Here is a 19530-nt window from a genome sequence, read left to right on the forward strand (position 1 = left end):
TCTATGTATCACAACTAGAGCCCACAAGCAGCAGCTAGTGAACCCACACTGCAACTACTGAAGCCTGAAGGCCTAGAGCCTATGAGCCACAAGAGAAGCCAGGGCAACGAGAAGCCCATGCACCGCAATGAAGAGCAGCCCCCTCGCTGCAACTAGAGAAAGCCCGTGTGCAGCAACACAGACCCAGTGCAGCCAAAACTAATAACTAACTAAATAAAAATTAAGAATAAAAGAAGATCCCATATGCTGCAACAAAGATAGAAAATCCTGCTTGCCTCAGTGCAGCCAAATAAATAATGAAATAAATAAATTAAAATATTTTTAAATAATTTTTTTTTAAATGATGACAGAAGCAGTAACCATATATGTAAAGAACACCAGCCTAGAAAACAGGTCCTAACTCCAGCCTCTATCACAACCTACCTTTCTGGGCCAACTGTCCATCCTTCAAAACCCAGCTCAAGCACCACTTCCTCCATGTATGGGCCTACTGTGAGCTTTTGAAGGAAGAGAATTGTCTGGATTATCTCATCTTTATAGGTACTCAATATACAAATAAATAATTATGGAATTGCTCCAAAATGAGAGGGTAATCTTGAAGAAAGCTTCCTTATTTAAGAGTCTGTGATGACCCCAACCCCACTTCAGGAGTTGGGCCCCCATGCCTGAGAGGCACAGAGAGGTGAAAGACCTAGGATCCTTAAACCCTCAGACCAAGCATGCTCGATCCAAGTGTTACAACTCAGCTGGTCTCTGACAAGTTACCTCTCTGAGAGGTAACCCCAAAAGTCACCTCTGGGGCACCGATGCAGCCGTCTGGGAAAGTACATGTATACATCATGTACACAGGCATGACAGAGATCTGGAGATTAGACATGCCACTTCCCCCACCCCCGCACCCCCCGCTGTGGGCATAGATTAGTCATCTGAAAGCATTTTGAGATCTGTCATCACAGTATGAGATGAGATGGTGTTTCTTTAATAGGTGAGAAGATGGAGCATTTCCCCAAGGGGATGGAAGGAGAAGAGTCTAGAGGAGTTGAGTGATGTGCTGAACCACACACATGTTGAGGTGTGATCCGGGTTCTCAGCTGACATTCTCAGTTTCTCACTCTGGGTTTTCCTAACCAAAGAAAATCTCGATCAGGTTAAGGTTTCAATCTACTGCAGCAGACACAGCTGGCCATTTCCTCTCTGAACTCTTCGGGGGCAGGGCAAGGACCTAGGAAGAGCTACTCAATACTTTTGATGTGGGACTCACATACAAAAGGTCCTCCTTGATGCGGTTTGAAACACTGCCATGGTGTGCTTGGATAATAGCTAAATTAGCCCTTCATAAAGACTGGGAATGAAGGGACGTCTAAATATAACTCTGGGACATTGAGAACTGCCTGTGGGTAGAATGCAAGAACCCCATCAAGTACAAGATAGTAGAAAAATCAAACCCACCTCCCACTCCCACCTTCCCAGTTCTGGGCATTTTTTAAGTTAGAGAAAAAAAAAAAAAACAGGCAGTAAGAGGTCAAATCAGGTCTCTGGACATCTCCACGCCTTCCAAGTGCCAGAGAAGAAAATGCTATTGTGTCTATGAGTCCGGAGCAGCGGAGGGGGTTGGGAGGGAGGTGTTGGACCGCCTTCTGTTGCCAGGCGGCAAACATCCAGCAAGGTTGTGCAGGTGATTTGTGGAGTCAATGGGTGAGACCTTCTAACACTCGGCCCCTGGAGACAGCTTTTATTAGAAATCTTCCATTTTTCTGGCATTTCACTAATTTAGCCAAGCCACTCTTGGCAAAAAGTCTGACTGTCCTTAGCCCCAGGGTGGGTGTGATTTAATTTAATGTAGGTAGGAGAGTGTTGAAGAAAGAGCCCTGGGCTGGGCGTCGAAAACGTAGGTCCCAATTCCGGCTGGGTAGTAACTTACCTTGGGACCTTGACCTTGAACAAATCCACCCCCTTCTCTGAGCCTCTGTTTCCCCAGCAGTAAAACACAAAGGTTTGACCTTAGGCTCTCTCCACCCTGCTCCACCAGGCAATGCTATCCTGCAGTCAATTCTACGATTGGTTCATCTGAGCAGGCAAACTGTTACCCTTGGGGCAGGAGGAGTGTCACCCAAGCGCGAAGGAACTGCTTCTGCTCTGGAACCCCACCGGGGGCAGCAGAGGCGGGGTAGGGGGCCCAACGGAAGTCTTTTGAGCCCCTTCCCCGTTGGTTTCGGCCCCCAAGACGCCATCTCAAGTTGAGCAAGTGTCCGGCGCTGACAAAGGGGGCCAGTGACGGACGTGCGCCCTGCGACCGCGAGCTGCCGCCCCGGGAGCGCCACGTGTGGCTGGGAGGCGCGCAGGCACCCCGGCCCGAGGAGCGACTCGGGGCTGGCGGCCGCACCCGACCCAGAATGTGGCGCCGCCGGAGGCGTGGCCGGAGCCAAAGGGCCGCTGCCAGCCGGAGCCTGATGCCGGCCCCGCCGCAGGCCAACTCGTCCTTCCTGGATGTGACACGCTCCGCTCTCCAGCTACCGCGAACCGGGAAAAGCCGGGGACGCCCGGCGAGGTGGGGTGGGGGCGGCCATGGCAACGGGTGGGGGCCGGGAGGGGACGCGTGTGCAACGCTGCTCCCTCCACGTGTCACTGCGCGGCCCCCGCTCACCGCCCCCGCCGTCTGAATAGCTGTTCTGTCTCGGCAGATCCCCGCGTCGGCTGCCGATTGTTTAACTCCCAGACTGGCTGGCTCTGTTGAATTTCCAGACGCCTCTTTGGGACAGGTCTTGGGGGAGGGGGACGGAATCTGTTTTCAGGAAAAGCCGGGTACAAATAACCTTGCCTCTGGTCTCTTTAGATTCTCTTGCCATCTGCGCCTGCGACTTGGCGGGGACCGCAACTCCCTTTAAGAGATGGCAAAACTGAGGAGCGAAGCCACATGGCCAAAAACGCATTGCGAGATACAACTAACAGGAGAGAATTCCTATCCCTCCATTGTCAGTTTCTGGAGTGAAGCTCTGGAAAACCCTCCTTAGCAGGGCTCAGGATCGGACAGGCCAATCTCCCTCTTTTCCTGCCTGCATCCCCTGGTGAGTGGATGGCAGGCTTCAAGGATCTAAGCTGGGAGGCAGGGAGGACCTAGGTCCTGGACCTTGCTTTATGTTCCCTGGCTTCCTTTTACAGGATGACTCCATTTTCCCCCACCTTGTCTTCACTCCATCAGGGCAGGAGGCTAAGGACTGCTCCTATTTTCTCATTAATAAATCTGATTAAAGACCATTTAAGAGTTCTAACTCGTGGTACTTGGGTAAGCTCCTTCCCCATCATGAACCTCAGTTTTCCCACCTATATAATTTTTTCCAGCACTAATATTCCAAGATTCTAATTCACATACTTTCTCTGCTGTAAAGAGTTAACTTTTCTTCCTTTTTTCCACATCGTAATTCTACTTATCTCCCTAGCACCAGTGCACATAGTAGCACTCAATAAAAGCCTATAAAAAGTATAAAGGGAGGCTTCCTTGGGGGCTCAGTGGTAAAGAATCTGCCTGTCAATGCAGGAGGCGGGGTTTGATCCCTGATGGAGGTCCCACATGCCCTGGAGCAACTAAGGCCATACACCAGGACTCCCAGCCCTAGAGCCTGGGAGCTAACTCCTGAGCCCATGTGCCGCAACTATTGAAGCCCATGCTCCCTAGAGCCCATACTTCACAATAAGAGAAGCTTCAACAATGAGAAGCCCATGCACCGCAACTAGAGAGTAGCCCCGACTCACCACAACTAGAGAAAAGCCCACACGAAAATGAAGACCCCGCACACAAAACTAAATACATTTTTTTAAAGTATAAAGGTATATCTTTAAGATTTTTATTTATTTATTTTGGTTGTGCTGGGTCTTTATTGCTGCACAGGCTTTTTTCTAGTTTCAGGGAATGGGACCTACTCTCTAGCTGTGCACAGACTTCTCATTGTGGTGACTTCTTTTGTTGCAGAGCACAGGCTCTAGGACTCGAGGCTGCAGTAGTTTGTGGGTCCTGGGCTTTAGAGCACCAGTTCAATAATCTTGGCACACAAGCTTCGTTGCTCTGTGGCATGTGAGATCTTCCTAGATCAGGGATCGAACCCATGTCGCCTGCATCGCAGGCAGATTCTTCATCACTGAGCCAACAGGGAAGCCCCATTTTATATATAGTAGTATGTATATGTTAATCCTAATTATTTCTCCTACCCATTTAGGAATTTTTTAAAGCCATGTTTGTCAAGACCTGCTCTATAGATCACCTGAGTCAGAATCTCAGAGTGTCTGCTCCTTGGGCCACAGTCATTAGAGCTGGAGAGCATTGATTTGAAGAATTTGACATTTATCATCCTCTGGTTGGAAAGGTATTTCCATATGTTAGTATTTCTAAATGAGGAGACTGTGGCCAAACCTGGTCAGCTTCATATAAGATCTAGAACCAGAGTTTCCAACACTTTCATCTACACCAATGTTTTACAGACTCTGAGTGTGTGTGTGTGATTAGTAGCAAATCTTTTTTCAAAAGGAAATCATACCTGGAAGCATATATGCAGAGCTCCTCCTCCTGGTGAAGTGGGGTGGGTAGGGGGTGTTTAGCAAGCTTCCTCTACCTTATTGCAACCCCTAAAGCACCTTCTTGGAACCCAAGGGTTGAGAGACCACAGTCTCATCTTAGGTGACATCCTAGAGGTTACAGGAACTTGGTGTTAAGATGGTCAGATCCAAGGTGGGAGAACCCTGGAAACCCCCGGAGTCTGGTAAACCCCGCCAGGCTTCCTCACATCCCTCAAACCCATGAAGGCAGTTTAGAGAGAAGGCTGCTTGGAGCCCCATTGTCCCCAAGAAGAGAGATAACCTCCTTTGAGCATCTACATCTTGATCAATTTGAGTATATTTATAGAGACCTCTCTGTTAAGTCCAGTGCAATAAATTCCAAGCAGTTTAAAACTAGTTCCTGCCCTCCCATTGTTTTCAATGTAGCTGGAGAGAAAAGACATAAATAGAAGTGATGACATTAAGCGGGTATGTGCTGGGTCGGGGGTTAAGGGAGGTGAGCGAGCAGGTAAGTCATCTCTCTGGATTCGGGGGAGCTGGAGGAGGCGTGGGGTGGAAGGGTGGGAGGATCAGCAGGATACTCTGCCAGACAGGGGAGCTAGATCACTTTCCCAGCAGACACGGTCAGAGTCGTCAGAGTCCAGGAAGCAGCAAATCAGGACGTGAACCCTTAACCCCGGCTGATTTAAACTAATTGGCTTGAGGGACTTGCGTTAGAGTTTAGGGCTTTACAGCCAAAATGTCCATCTTTCAAACCTGCTTCTCCATAAATAGCAACTCTATTCTTCCAATGCCCCCCCCCACCCCGCCCCACTGGCTCACCGGACTCTCTCACAAGCCCTGGCCTCCTGCTGCTTGTTCCCTCTGCCTGAAGGCTTGTCCCCAAACATCTGCACAGCTGGATCCCTCACCCTACCCCACATGTTACCAGCTGGGTTCCTTCCAGCTGTCTTTGAATAAATATCACCCTTCCCTCCACTCTCAATACCCTTCCCTGCTTTTTGTTCTCGATGGAATATCTAGCTGGCCAGCATTCTGTATATTTACATATCGGTTGCCTCTCCCACTAGATGTGAGCTCCATGAGGACAAAATGTTTTGTGTCCCTGGTGACCAGAATAGCACCGTATACACAGTAGGTAGGCAATAAGCATTACGTTGAATGGATGAGTGGGTGAATGATGGTGAATGACTTCCCCTTAAAGATTCTCCATAGGATCCTCCCGAGGATGGAGAGGGCTGCTCACATGAATAGGTCCTGGGGCAATTTCACCAGGAGCAGTCATTGAGAGTGCTTCGTAAATCTCAGCAGAAGGTGCAGGTGCCCAGTTGAACCAGCTCCTCACAGTGAGTGACAAGGATCCTGGGGGGAGGAGGAAGACCTGGTCTTGGGAAGAACCACCACCGGGCTTGGGAGAAGCAGGGGGAAAGCTAGGTCACCACAGACCCTGAACCAGAGTCCAAGGGAGAGAAGGCAGTCGTGTGTGAAATGATTTCGGTGAGACTGGTGGCCAGGTGTCCCCTCTTACTCCTGGGCTCAATGCCCTTCACCTGCCCTTGACTCCTGGATGAATCAGCAAGTTTCAGCCTTGGGGCTCGTTGCCCCACTTCCCCCTGGGGCTGGACTGGAGGATCTTGCATGACATTAAGTAACACACCCGGGAGGGCAGGGCAGAAGACTCAGGAAGCCAACAGCAGCCTGGGTACAAGGGTCACCCAGGGCCAAGCCTGGGTCTCCGTATGGAGATCCCAGCCCAGAACACAGCTGGTGCTGAGAACTTGGGGGTGGGGAGGGACCCCCATCTCAGCTGTGATCAGCACTGGAGGAGAAGCAGTTGAAGAAATGCAGTTTCAGAGCAGCAAATCCTCATGGAAAATGAAAGTAAGTGTGCCTTGCTTTAAGCCACCACTTACAGGAAAACTAAATCGCTACCAAGGATAAACCAAGGGGCAAGTCCATATTTTAAAGAAGGACTCTTGGACGTCCCTGGTGGTCCAGTGGTTAAGAATCCACCCTCGAGCTGCAGCTACTGAAGCCCAGTGCTCTGGAGCCCATGCTGTAATAAGGGAAGCTGGCATAATGAGAGGCCCAATACTGCAACTAGAGAAGAGCCCCTGCTAGTCGCAACTAGAGAAAGCCTGTGTGCAGCCATTAGTAAATAATTTTTTTAAGAAAAAAGGAAGGATGCTCCTTGGGGATGGTGTGCGTGGGTGAGCTCCCCTAGTGAACTGGAATTGTTGCCTTTAAGACAATTCAACTTCCCAATAATAATCATTTGAAATGTGGCGTTCTCTTTATAACCTGCCTTCAAAGCTCTGAATACTTTTCCACATATATATTCTCATCTGATTACCAGAGGGCCCTAGGAAATACCCATTTTACAGATGAGAACAGAGAGGCCTAAAGTGGGTAAGCCATACAGTTTGGCCAGGTTTTCAGACTTGAAGATCTTTCCAGCCCAGCATGCCTTCCGCATGTGATTCCTACAACAGTTCTGGGAGGCTGATACAAAACAGGAAGCTGTGATCCACACAAAAGAAGAAAAAACCCAAACCCAGTGGGTAAAGGCTCCAACCCGATTTCTGACTGAGCCCAGGCTTTGGAGTCAAATAAGGTTTCCCACTCACTAGCTTTACTTAGCACCTACTTGACCTCTGTGAGCCTCAGTTTCCTTAGCTGTAAAATGGGCGTGATAATACCCACATCACTTAAGCTATGAGGGTGAAGTAAAGTGATGTATGTCATTGCTTAGAGCCATGCCTGAAACATAGCTGCTATTTTGATGCCTGTCATTCTTGTTATTTTTACAGTATCTCACACTTCTTATGTGAAATATCCAGAGAGACGTGTAATGAAGTCCTCTTCAGGGGCGAGCAAGATGTCAGTGCCCCCCAGCCCCCATTCCCAGGTTCTCCCTCCTCTCATGCTCACCCCTTTCAGAAGGTCACACCGGGCTGATTCTCTCCCAAGCCCCAGAAGCCTCCCTGCCGCTGCCCAGCCCACCTCATAGCTGCCCGCTGCCTTGGCCAGGGATGAATGGCATCCCCCAGGGCCCGGCTGGCGTGTGGTCACCCCGCCTCTGCCTGCAGCAGGGCCGGGAGCCCGGACGTGCCTGGCAGGCAGCCAGTGCTTTCTTGGTAGGATGCCCCACCACTCCCTCTGGGTCCCTCTATTCTGGGAGCTGTAATTTAGACAACCTTCCCCGCCCCAATTGCTATCTGTGGCAGCAGTCACCATTCCCTCAGGCCCTGCCCACCGCCACTAGACTGCCTTTTCATAAACAGCGCCTAGGCTGCCCTGTTATCTCGGGCGCCCGTGGCTCTGGGGAGGAGGCCCTGCCACCCTGGAGATACAAACGACCCCTCAATCCCTGGGGGGAACCCAGCCCATGTGGGCAGAGGAGGGACGGAACCCTCACCCACCAGAGCCCAATATAGCGGCCCTCAGAGCTGACCCTGTGGTCTGCTGGGTGGGTGGGGTGCAGAGAAGAGGAGAGCCTGTCGTTACACCCTCAACACCATGGGGACTGGGTCAGCCTGGGTTGAGGTCTCCCCAGAGGCTCCTGCCTCAGCTCATGCTCAGCTACAGGGCCAGGAAAGGGGCAGGCGGTGGGTGGGGCGCAGTCAATAACAGTAGCAAAAGTGATGTTTCTAAAATGCAAATGTAAACAAACAAAAAGTAAATAAAATGCCCCGTGGGCCTTAGGGATGAAATGCTCAACACTCTCTGCCTTTTCTACCACCTCTCTCACCTCAGGAGTTTTGCACTAGCGCTTCCCCTGCCTAGACACAGTTCTTCTCTTCATCTAGTTCCTACCCATACCACGGATCTCGGCTTAGAGGTCACGTCTCAGGGCACTTTCCCTTGATAGCACATACACGCTCCTCCTAGGTCCTCCCCTTGGACTCAGATGAGAGTCCCTCCCTGGTCTGTCTCTCTCCCTTGCTGGCTGTAACGCTCCCAGGGCTGGAACTCTGTCTTGCTCAGATTGTTTCCAGCACCCAGGCCAGTCCTGCTGTAGAGTATGAGTTCAGGAAAAGTTTGTTGAAAGAACTCATTGATGAGGAAAGGGATGGCACATCTGCCCTCCAAGATGAGTGGGTCTCTTGGGGGCAGGGGTACTTGCTACTTTGGGCCCTTCATTCTCCCAGAAAGTCCCTTCTTCAGGGTTCTGTCCCTTTGTCCTCTAAGTATACCTTCAGGCTTGCTGCACTGTCTGTCCGTCCTGATCTGGAAAATACAGTTGCTATGGCCTTGGGCCTGCCAGGGGGGAGCCCCAAGGGACCATGAAGATGCACTGTGGGATAAGACAGACATCCTTCGGGTGAGAGAGAGGAAGGCACAGAAGAAAGGAGTCCGCAGGCCATGAGTCACTTACAAGCAACGTTTCTGTTACTAAGAGGCAGGGAGGCTGTGCTGGCCAAATGGGCAGAGTGGGTTCTTATTTTGGCACTTTGTGCTGTGATTCCTCCAATCATGGGCTTCCCTGGTGGCTCAGCTGGTAAAGAATCTGCCTGCAATGCAGGAGACCTGGGTTCGATCCCTGGGTTGGGAAGATCCCCTGGAGAAGCGAACAGCTACCCACTCCAATATTCTAACCTAGAGAATTCCATGGACTGGAATTCCATGGGGTGGCAGAGTCAGACACTGAGTGACTTTCACTTTCACTCTTCCAATCGCACACTTTGCACTTTGCTTGCTCCAAAGACAGACACTGCAAAGAATAGCCTACAACTACAGTAATGAGGCTGGAGTAAGATTATCCTGCATGTTCAGTTCAGTTCAGTTCAGTTCAGTCACTCAGTTGTGTCTGACTCTTTGCGACCCCATGAATCACAGCATGTCAGGCCTCCCTGTCCATCACCAACTCCCGGAGTTTACTCAAGCTCATGTCCATCGAGTCAATTCTACATTGTTAACCCCCATTAATTATTGGAGGATCTTTGAAATTTGAGTCTTTCTGCATCCAAATTGTATCTCCTCCATCATTTCTCTCACCCTGAAGTTTCACTTGAGCTTGTCCCAGACCACCAGCCTAGGAGGCTGGGAAAATATGGGCACTGTAGCTGCTTCTACCTCCTGAGAACCTGAGACCCACTCCCAGGTATACAGCCACACAGCCAAGATCTAGGGCCCAGGCCTTTTAGAGAGATAACAGTGGCAGCTACGCACACCGCCTCCCTGCTCCTGGAGGCTGCATGATGAGTGACCAAAGCCAGGCCTGGTGAGGACAGTCAATCTAGTGGTGAAAAATAGAGTGTGAACTCTGATAGATCCATATCTAGACATGAGTCCACCTCAGGGTCTTTACAATTGCTGTTTCCTCTGCCTGATGCTCTTCCCCTCACATTTTTCTAGGTCTCACTCCCATGGGTCTTTGTTTAACTGACCCTTGGCACTTAGACCTTCTCTGGTCGCCCTATTTAAAAGGAACCTCTTTGGATTTCCCTGGGGTTGCAGTGGTTAAGAATCTACCTGCCAAAGCAGGGGACACCAGTTCAAGTCCTGATCCAGGAAAATTCCATATGCAACTTAGTTCCAAGGTCAACTAATCCCATGTGCCACGACTACTGAGCCTGAGTTCTAGAGCCTACTCACCACAACAAGAGAAAGCCCACATGCAGCCAAAAATAATTTTTTAAAAAATAAGTAATAAATAAATAAACTAAATGGAAAGCCCTGGACTTCCCTGGCGGTACAGTGGTTAAAATTCCACTCTTCCACTACAGGGGGCACAGGTTCGATCCCTGGTACCTCTGGTCGGGGAAGTTTCACATGCCACACAATGGGGCAAAAAAATAAAGTTTAAAATTTTTTAAAAAGGAACCATCCTCATTCCCACCCCATTTCCCTGCTTTATTTTTCTCCATAGCACTGTGCTGTGCTGCGCTTAGTCACTCAGTCATGTCTGACTCTTTGCAACCCCATGGACCGTAGCCCGCCAGGATCCTCTGTCCGTGGGATTCTCTAGGCAAGGATACTGGATTGGGCTGCCATTTCCTTCTCCACTCCATAGTACTGCTGCTTATCTAACATACAGCTTCCTTTTCTCCCTCTTTCCCTTTTTTCTCCTTCCTTCCCTCCATCCTTTTCTTCCTTCCACTGTCTGTCTCCTTTCTACAGAATGTAAGAAACACATGAACAGATATATCTCTGGCTTAGTTCTCTATGGCTGTGTAATAGATGACCCTAAATTTTTAACAGCTTAAAACTAGTGTTTATTATCTCCCACAATTTCTGGGAACCAGGAACCCTCACAAAATTGCAGTCACCTCAAGGCTTCCCAGGTGGCACTAGTGGTAAAGAAGCTGCCTGCCAATGCAGGAAGCCTAAGAGACACGTGTGCTATGCCTGGGTTGGGAAGATCCCCTGGAGAAGGAAATGGCAACCCACTCCAGTATTCTTGCCTGGAAAATGCTATGGACAGAGGAGCCTGGCAGGCTACAGTTCATAGGGTCACAAAGAGTTGAACATGACTGAAGTGACTTAGCACAAGGCCTGACCAAGGCAGAGGGTTTGCATTCAAACTGACTTGTGTGATTGCTGACAGGCCTCAGACGTGCACTGGTTGCTGGCCAGAGGCTTCAGTTCCTTGCCCTGTGGGTCTCCCTATAGGACTGCCCGTGACTTGGCACCTTGCTGCCACAAGAGCAAGTGATACAAAAAGAAGAAGAGCAAGAGACTGAGCAAGCCCCCAGGAGGGAAGCCAGTCTTATAGCCTATATTGGAGGAGACGTCCCTTTGCTTCTGCCCAATGCCACAGGTCACTTAAGCCATCCCTGGGCCACCAGGAAGCCAGCATCACTGAGGCCATCTTGGAAGCTGGCTACCAATCTCCAACATGTCCTCAACACAGAGAAGATGCTCAAGAAGCAGTTGTAGAGTGAAAGAATGAAGGTAGGAATGATTTCAGCAGAAATCCATTCTCATGGGGAGCTAAGAGCTGTGACCCCTGCCCCACCCCTGAAGGGTCTGGACCACATTCAACTTCCCTCAGCTCCCCACTCTGTCCCCATGATGCCCTCTTACAATTCAACTCCACCTCTTCCCAGCCATGTGACCCTGGGCAGGCTCCTAAACTCATGAGCTTGTTGTGGAGATGAAACAAGAGGAGTGTTTAATCATAGTAGTGTCTGACTCACACAGGCCACATAAATGTAGCCATCATGGGCAGTACTGTGTGTTACTAATACCAGCAGTGGGGGGTGGGGGCAGGGGAACCAAAGTATCTCCCTAACATCAGGAGCAGTTTAAGAGCTGGGTGTGCATGTTTACTCTTCCAGAAGTGGCTGAATGGAGCTGTCCAGGGTCTCAGTGCCGAGGATGTCATGTGGTCCAGATACCGGGTTTATCACTTGGGCCAGAGATGGTCACGTGATGAGGCCTTAGTCACCCAAACAAGTAGGACAGACTGCTGAGTACATGGGCTGCTGTCCATTTACGCAAAGTTAAAGTTGCTCAGTCGCGTCCGACTCTTTGCAACCCCACAGACTATACAGTCCATGGAATTCTCCGGGCCAGAATACTGGAGTGGGTAGCTGTTCCCTTCTCCCAGGGATCTTCCCAACCCATGGATTGAACCCAGGTCTCCCCCATTGCCGGGGGATTCTTTAACACCTGAACCAGGAGGGAAGCCCTTACACTAAGTAGTGTGTGTTAATACCAGAGGTGTTAACCTCTTTGCAGGAAGGAGAGAACAGGGCAGATGGTGTCAGGAAACTTCTGGGAAATTTACATTAAAAATGCACCATGGCAGATAAACACACAGAAAGTGTATGTAATAAACTCAGGCCAATCACCGATGGACCACAGATTCAAAATGCTAGCTTTGGACTGTGGTCTTCTTGAAGGCAATGAGAACCTTGTGTCTCCTGATCAAAGTAATGAATACACAAATGAACAAAAAAAGAAAAAAAAAGTGTGAACTGCCCCAAAGGTGGGAATCTTGGAATCTTTGCTGGTTAGCAGTACATCATCCCCCTTGGTATAATCGCCTCAGGACAACTGGTTGGCTTCAAAAGATCTGGGTTCAAGTTTTGCCTTATCCACCCTACTGACTGTATGACCTTGGACTTGTCACCTAACCTCTCTCAGCCTCATTTTCCTCATCAGGAAAATAATGTGAATTACAGAGAGTCGTTTTTTCTTTTAAATTTAAGGAAATTATTTATATTTTGGCCACACTGTGTGGCTTGTAGGATCTTAGTTCCCCAACCAGGGATCAAACCCATGCCCCCTGCAGTGGAAACGCAAGTCCTAATCACTGGACCACCAAGGAATTTCCTAGAGAGTGTCTTAAAGCTCCAAAGGCCAATGAAAATATGAGGAATTCTTATTTTGGGTGCACCTGGACTTAGGCAGTTTAGTTCAGTTCAGTTGCTCAGTCATATCCGACTTTTTGTGAACCTATGGACTTGCAGCATGCCAGGCTTCCCTGTCCACCACCAACTCCCGGAGCTTACTCAGACTCGTCCATTAAGTCAGTGATGCCATCCAACCATCTCATCCTCTGTCATCCCCTTCTCCTCCCGCCTTCAATCTTTCTCTGCATCAGGGTCTTCAAATGAGTCAGTTCTTCGCATCAGGTGGCCAAAGTATTGGAGTTTCAGCTTCAGCATCAGTCCTTCCAGTGAATATTCCGGACTGATTTCCTTTAGGATGGACTGGTTGGATCTCCTGGTTGGATTTAGGCAAAAGGAACCAAAAAAAAGTTCCTATCAACCTGCCCTCAAGGCCTCCAACTCCCAACAGCACAGGCTTGCCTTGGGGTAGGGAGATTCCAGGGTGGGGCAGTTTGCTCAGAGGAAGGTGTAAAAACTGGCTGAGCTGCCAAGCCTGTCGTTTGTTAGCAAATTCACAGTCAGCTGGCCGGGTTGCAACACAACTGAGGCAGCTTGCTTTGGGCTTATTCCAGGCCTAAGGCCACACACACCCTACACCAGTAGATCACAGGGGACTCCTGCAGTCCTTCAGGCAACAAGCATTTATTGTGCAGCTGCTCTAGATCTAGGCCTGTGCTCGGTTCTGGGGATACTGTGGGAGCAAACACACCATGGCCCTATCCTTGTGGAACTGACAGTCTGGTGGGAGGCAGATATTAATCAGTCACCCAGGACAAGCTCAGGGTGCTCTAGAGATGTAGAATGGGAGGTCCTGACATCAAGGTGGGAGGAGGGGTCGTGGCCATAACAAATTTTCTTTTGGAAGTGACATACGAGCTGAGCTCTGAACTCAGTGAAAGACCATGGCTGTGGTGGAAAGAGGCTACAGCATGGGCAGAGGGCCTGTGGTAGCACATTTGAAAATCTGAACTAAGGCTCAGGGTGAGGAGGTGTGTGTGTATTAGTTGCTCAGTTGTGTCTGACTCTTTGCGACCCCATGGACTGTAGTTCACCAGGCTCCTCTGTCCCTGGAATTCTCCAGGCATGAACACTGGAGTGAGTTGCCATTTCCTTATCCAGGGGATCTTCCCAAGCCAGGGACTGAACCTGCGACTCCTGCATAGCAGGCAGAGTCTTTACCATCTGAGTCACCAGGGAAGCCCAGTGTGAGGAGGAGAGGGATAAAAGAACCAGCCACGGACAGGAGGCAGGCAGAGACTAAATCACTTTGTTCTCTTTAATGTGACATTTTGCAAAAACGAAGAGACAGGAGTTTCAAGGTTTCAAGGTTTCTGAAGTTGCTCCTGAGAAGCGAAATGAGAGGAAACACCCCAGCAAGTGGGATCTGAATCAGATGGCATGGACTTCCTGGCTCAGAGGAGGCCCTGCGGGATTATTTTGTCTACTTCACCTGTAGTGGGGGGCTGCCAGATAGGAGAAAGAGTGTTTGCTCATTTACTTCTCTGCCCTGTTGCCCCTGCCACCTTACTCCCCACCCTTCCTGCTAAGTAAAGGACAGCTCTATCAAGGTGAGCCTGTTGTATGGAAAGGGGGCTGGGGCTGGGGAAGGAAGTGGGGTAAATGTTACCTGAAAAGCTGATTTCCCCTCTTGGCTTGTGAGAAGCCAAAGACATAACTAAGCCAAAGAGCAGGAGAAAGAAGGATTAATTACGTGCAACCAGTAAGGAGAACATGAGGGATCTTTCCCAAAGCAGTGTTTCTCTGAGCAGCAAAATTGGAGTTTTAAGCTAATGGTAAATGCATATTCTTGAAGGGACTTGGGTGGTATATGCACATTCTGGAAGGGGCTTGAGCAGAGGAGATTCAGCATAGAATTCAGCAAAGGTGGACAGAGTTCAAGCTTTAGTTGATTGAAGTCAGAAAAGATCAACAGCATCACTCCTTTTGAACTCAGCATGTAGTTAGCATTCTTCACCTGGGTGGGGGCCTTAGTTACTGCAGAACTCAAAGATACAGATCAAGATTGTTATGTATATTCCTTAAGGAGGAATTAGATCTCTTTTATCTCTGAACTATTATTTCTTGTTATCACTGTTGCTGCCCTTAATCTCAATGACTGAGACCTGTTTAAGAGCATGCATTTAAAAAAAAAAGAGCATGCATTGTGACCAGGCTTAGATCACAAAATGGTCTAAGGTCAAAAATGGCCTCTCTAATGTTGAGAAAGCCAGGTCTGATTCTCTTTCTCCAGGGACCCCCTACCTATCTGCTTACAGAAAGATGCAGGGATAGAGAGGTGTTCTAGGGTATCTCCAGGCTGTTCAGGGAAGGTAGAAAAGAGAGGGAAGGGGACAGCCAGTAGTAGCCAAGAAACAGGAATTGGGGTGGGCCAGGGAAGGAGAGTGGTCAGGATGGGGCATCTCTGAGGGATCCTAACCCTTGATTATGAGTCTCTTCTTTTTCCTGGAGGCACCTCAGGTTCCAGTTGCCTTACCTGCTGAAGGACAAGACAGAATGGCCTGACAGTCACAAATAGAACAGATCTGCCAGTTGTTCTCTGGCACTCTCTCTGACACTCCTTTTTTTTTTTTTCTTTTTTGCCCAGGCCACATAATACGCGTGGCATGCAGGATCTTGGTTCCCTGACCAGGAATGAAACCCATGCCCCCTGTGTGGAAGCACGGAGTCCTAACCACTGGACGGACACCCGTTTGGAGAGAACTACTTGCTTGTCTGGGTCTTCTCTGTAATTTATAACTCTTGGATGGCAGGGTCTCTGTCTTGTTCAATGTCATACCTCCCAGTACCGGATGCAGATATTTACCGAATGAATGAAAGCACAAACACGGAATACTGTATTGTAGTAGTGATTTGAAGAGCAGGAGTCAGCCAGGAGCTACTGATGTAAACTTACTGAAGATCTGGGCCTTGATCTATGTGATCACCAGATTCTTCCAAGGATGGGGGAAGAATCTCTAGAAGGGCAACTCAAAACTCAAATGACTTTTAATGCAGATCATGTAATGTTCTGATTAAGAATAGAGACTGGCAACTGACTGCCTGGGTTCAAGTCCTGTTTCTGTCTCCTAGCTCTATTGACATAGGACAAATTACATACCACTCTGTGCCTCATTTTTCTCATCTGTAAAAAGGGGGAACTAACAGATCGTAGGCTTGATGTGAGAAGCAAGAAAGCTGAGGCTTTTGGAACACTGCTTGACACACAGTGCACTCCATCCATGTCAGTAATTGTTATCTAGGAAGGAAATGAGACACCTGGAAAGGAATCTCTCCAGCCCAGCCCCAGCACAATGCCTTAGACATTGAGTACCTACAATGCCTGAATGGGGTCACGCCCAGTGGCTTCTTCCACTGAGCCCACTTGCATCAGTTGCCAGATCCCCAAGGGCCCTGTGCCTTCTGCAGACAGAGAAATGCTGACCTGAACATCGGGGTTGACCACGATTGGGGTTGCTACACAGTGTCCTTGGGCAAGGTGCTTTCTTAATGTGCTTCTGCTTTCTTATTTGTAAGATGGAAATGCTAAAACCCATCTGCCAGGATTGATGTGGGGATTATGTGCCTGGCACCAGTTGGTGCCTGGTGTCTGAAAGACAGCTCTCCCCGCGGTGATCAGCTCCTCTCTCTGGTCTGTGCCCCTCCTGCCCACCAAGGCGACTGGAGAGTCAGAAGCCACATTCCTGGCCTTCTGACCTCCCCAGCTCTACCATGGAAGCCTCCGGCAAGAATCACATCCTCTTTGTGAGGACCAGCTGGAAAGCTCCCTCCCTGGCTGCCTGAGTCAGAGTTCATCAGGGACTTCTGTCCCTGTCACCTCAGATGACTCCTGTCCCCACAAGTTCTCTGCCAGATGGACTAGCCTGAGTTCTAAGGTGAACCCCATAGTGGAGGAGGAAGTTTTGCAGCCTGAACACTGAACAGAGGCCTCAACCTGCTGGGGGCAGGGATAGGGTGGGGCAGCAGGTAGGAATTCCCATTTCTTCTGTCCCCATCTTCAGACACATGACTGATCATACAACTTGCTGACTCATTGGCACGATGAGAGGAGAAAGTTTAAAGAGAAATAGGCTTGTGTCTTGAAAATTTTAGTGCAGGGAGAACTAGGGATTTCCACATTTACTCCACAAAGGCACTTTGCAGGAAACCCCCATGAACTTTGGTATTCCCAGCTACTCACTATAGAAAGTAGTGATTTCTCTCTACTTTCTTGGCAGAGTAAGTTCTCTGTCCATCCCTCCCCCAGCCCCAGCAGTGAATTTGGAAACAAGATTAAAAGGGCTAATTGCATCAAGAGCCTCCTGAGAGCATGTGACCCTGGACAAGTCATTTGATCTCAATTTCCTGTTGTAAAGTGGGAATAAATCTGAAGGGATCCTGGTACGGTGCCAGGGTCTATATGCTAGGGACTAGGGGACATTAATAAGTAACATGAACTTGGTCTCCTCATGTCTCTTGTAGGAGAAGTAGGGTGGCACACACTAAATGAGAAGGGATAGTGTGGGGTGATGATTAAGGCAACTAGGTTGGAGGCCCAGCACCACCATTCACCAGCTGGGTGGCCCTGGACTAGCTCAACTCTTTGTGCCTTGATTTCCCAACAGTAAAGTAAGCCATGCGCCCACTTCACAGGGTGGTAAGGATTCCATGAATTGACACATGGAAAAATACTTACGTCACTTGAAAACTCTTGGTGGGTGTGGAGCCACTAGACACAACCAAGCCAAAGAGAGGAAGAAGGAAAGATTTATTACATACAGCAATCAAGGAGATCTTTCCCAAAGCAGTGTCTCTCTGATCAGCAAAATTGGGGAAGTTTTAAGCTAAGCGTACATGTGTTCCTGAAGGGGTTTGTCTGGTATATGAGTATTCATGAAAGGGCTTGAGCAGAGGAGATTCAGCCTAGAGTTGGGGCAAAAGTCAAGAGAGTTCAAGCTTTACTTGATTGAAGTCTGAAGCCTCAACACCATCATTCCATCCTCCCCTGGGTTGGGGCCATCCTGCAGGACTCAAAGATATGTATCAGATTGCTATGTATCCCTTGAGGAGGAACTTGGACTCTATTTTATCACTGAACTATTTTTTCTTGACTGCTTTTCCTGTGTTCCTTCCTTAAGCTCATTAATTACTGAGACCTGTCAATGATAATCTTGTGGCCAGGCTAAGATCACAAAATGGCTTAGGAAAAAGTGGCCTCTCAACAACAACAACAAAAAATGGCTTGTCATGTCAAGAAGGCCATGCCTCATCCTCTTCTCTGGGCCCCGCCTACCCTACGTGCTTACACTTGTGGCATATACTATGTGCTCTGTTAGTACACATGTGGTCAGTATAATAAAAGGGGCTGCAGGATGCATAACGGCAAGAGATGATGTCCAGGCTGAGCTCCTTCAGCAAATGGGGTGGGTGTGGTCCTGAGGAGGAGAGGGCCCCGACAGGAGAGCTAGAGAAAAAGGTGAGGTGTGAAAACAGGGGTGTGAGATGAAGTGAAGCAGCCAATCAGTTAAAGGAGCTGGGACACTGGGAGTTACTGGCAAGAGTTTCAAGGGTCAGGTTTGCAGTTTTAAAGTGTTTGTTTCCTTTTGTATATATGGAAGCGTGGCACACATTTGTCCTGTTCATCAATGTACCCCTAGCCCCTGGCACAGAGATGAGGGTACTCCCTGACTGACCCTGCTACCTGTTTCCCAGCCCTACCAGCTCCCAGATGACTCAGGCCCTTTGCATTTGCTCCTTCTCTTCTTCCAAGAGTGGAGCCAGGAAGACTAGGGAAGACTGAAGTCAGACCCAGGCACGGGGGTGCCCACCTTCTTCCTAGCTAACACAGTCCCTTTGTGACCCCGTCTGAGTTAGCTGTGCGGGGGTTTGAACTCAATTTCTCCTGCTGTCAACATTCAACCGTTAAGTGCTGCCACCTAGTACTATACCGGGTTCAGAGGGTGTTCTCAGTAAATTTCTTTCCTCTCTAAACATGATCTCTACTCCTCACCACCAGGGTGGGAGGGCATAAGGGTGGAGCGGGTGTGGCTGGGAAAGGACTCGGGAAGCGAGGAGAAAGTCGAGGTTTTTATTTACAACACTACTTGCAAAGGGGCAGAGAGTCCGGTCCCCAACTCAGTGTATACAGGATAGGAGAGCGGGAAAGTCCGCAGTCCTCTGTAACCGGGGCAAGGGTCCCAAGTAGCGGGGCGAAGCGACTCCGCCTGGAGGGCAGAGGGCACCCAGCCGGCCCAGCTTTGAGCAGATGGGAGAGGCACTGCTTTTCCTGGGCGGGGTCAACCGAAGCCTACCCTCGGGCTTAGGAGCGCAGAACAGAATGAGGGCTGGAGGTGGGGGTGCATTTTTGCAAGTCCCGGGGATCAGAGCTCTGGAGGCGGGGGTGGAGAAAGTCCACTGCCCTGGCACCTCCAGGTGTGTGGGAGGGACTTACGCGGAGCCCAGCAGCCGCTCTAATGAGGGTGCCCCCCACCCACGCTCCTCTGAAGGGATGCGCTACATCTTCACCCTCCTACCCTTCCCGGCGGCGCCCAATCCCACCTTCGCTCGCGCTCCGGGAGCCTGTGGAGCAGCCGGGAGGCGTGGCCTACCGGCGGCCCGCCCCTTTGATGTGCTCCGACGCCGC

General features: G+C 49.7%; 2 long non-coding RNA genes across 2 annotated transcripts; one reads left to right on the forward strand and one right to left on the reverse strand.

Annotated features, from left to right (window-relative positions):
- The first annotated feature begins 1554 nt into the window (after positions 1–1554).
- Positions 1555–3255, forward strand: LOC110123374 (uncharacterized). Its single transcript, XR_002309505.2, has 3 exons — positions 1555–2548; positions 2834–3065; positions 3160–3255. It is a non-coding gene; the product is annotated as an uncharacterized lncRNA (long non-coding RNA).
- A 14381-nt stretch (positions 3256–17636) lies between these two features.
- Positions 17637–19502, reverse strand: LOC139038956 (uncharacterized). Its single transcript, XR_011492060.1, has 2 exons — positions 19446–19502; positions 17637–17908 (listed from the first exon to the last, which is right to left on the reverse strand). It is a non-coding gene; the product is annotated as an uncharacterized lncRNA (long non-coding RNA).
- Positions 19503–19530: the final 28 nt, after the last annotated feature.

Source organism: Odocoileus virginianus, chromosome 17 (genome assembly GCF_023699985.2).
Source record: "Odocoileus virginianus isolate 20LAN1187 ecotype Illinois chromosome 17, Ovbor_1.2, whole genome shotgun sequence".
NCBI lineage: Eukaryota > Metazoa > Chordata > Mammalia > Artiodactyla > Cervidae > Odocoileus > Odocoileus virginianus.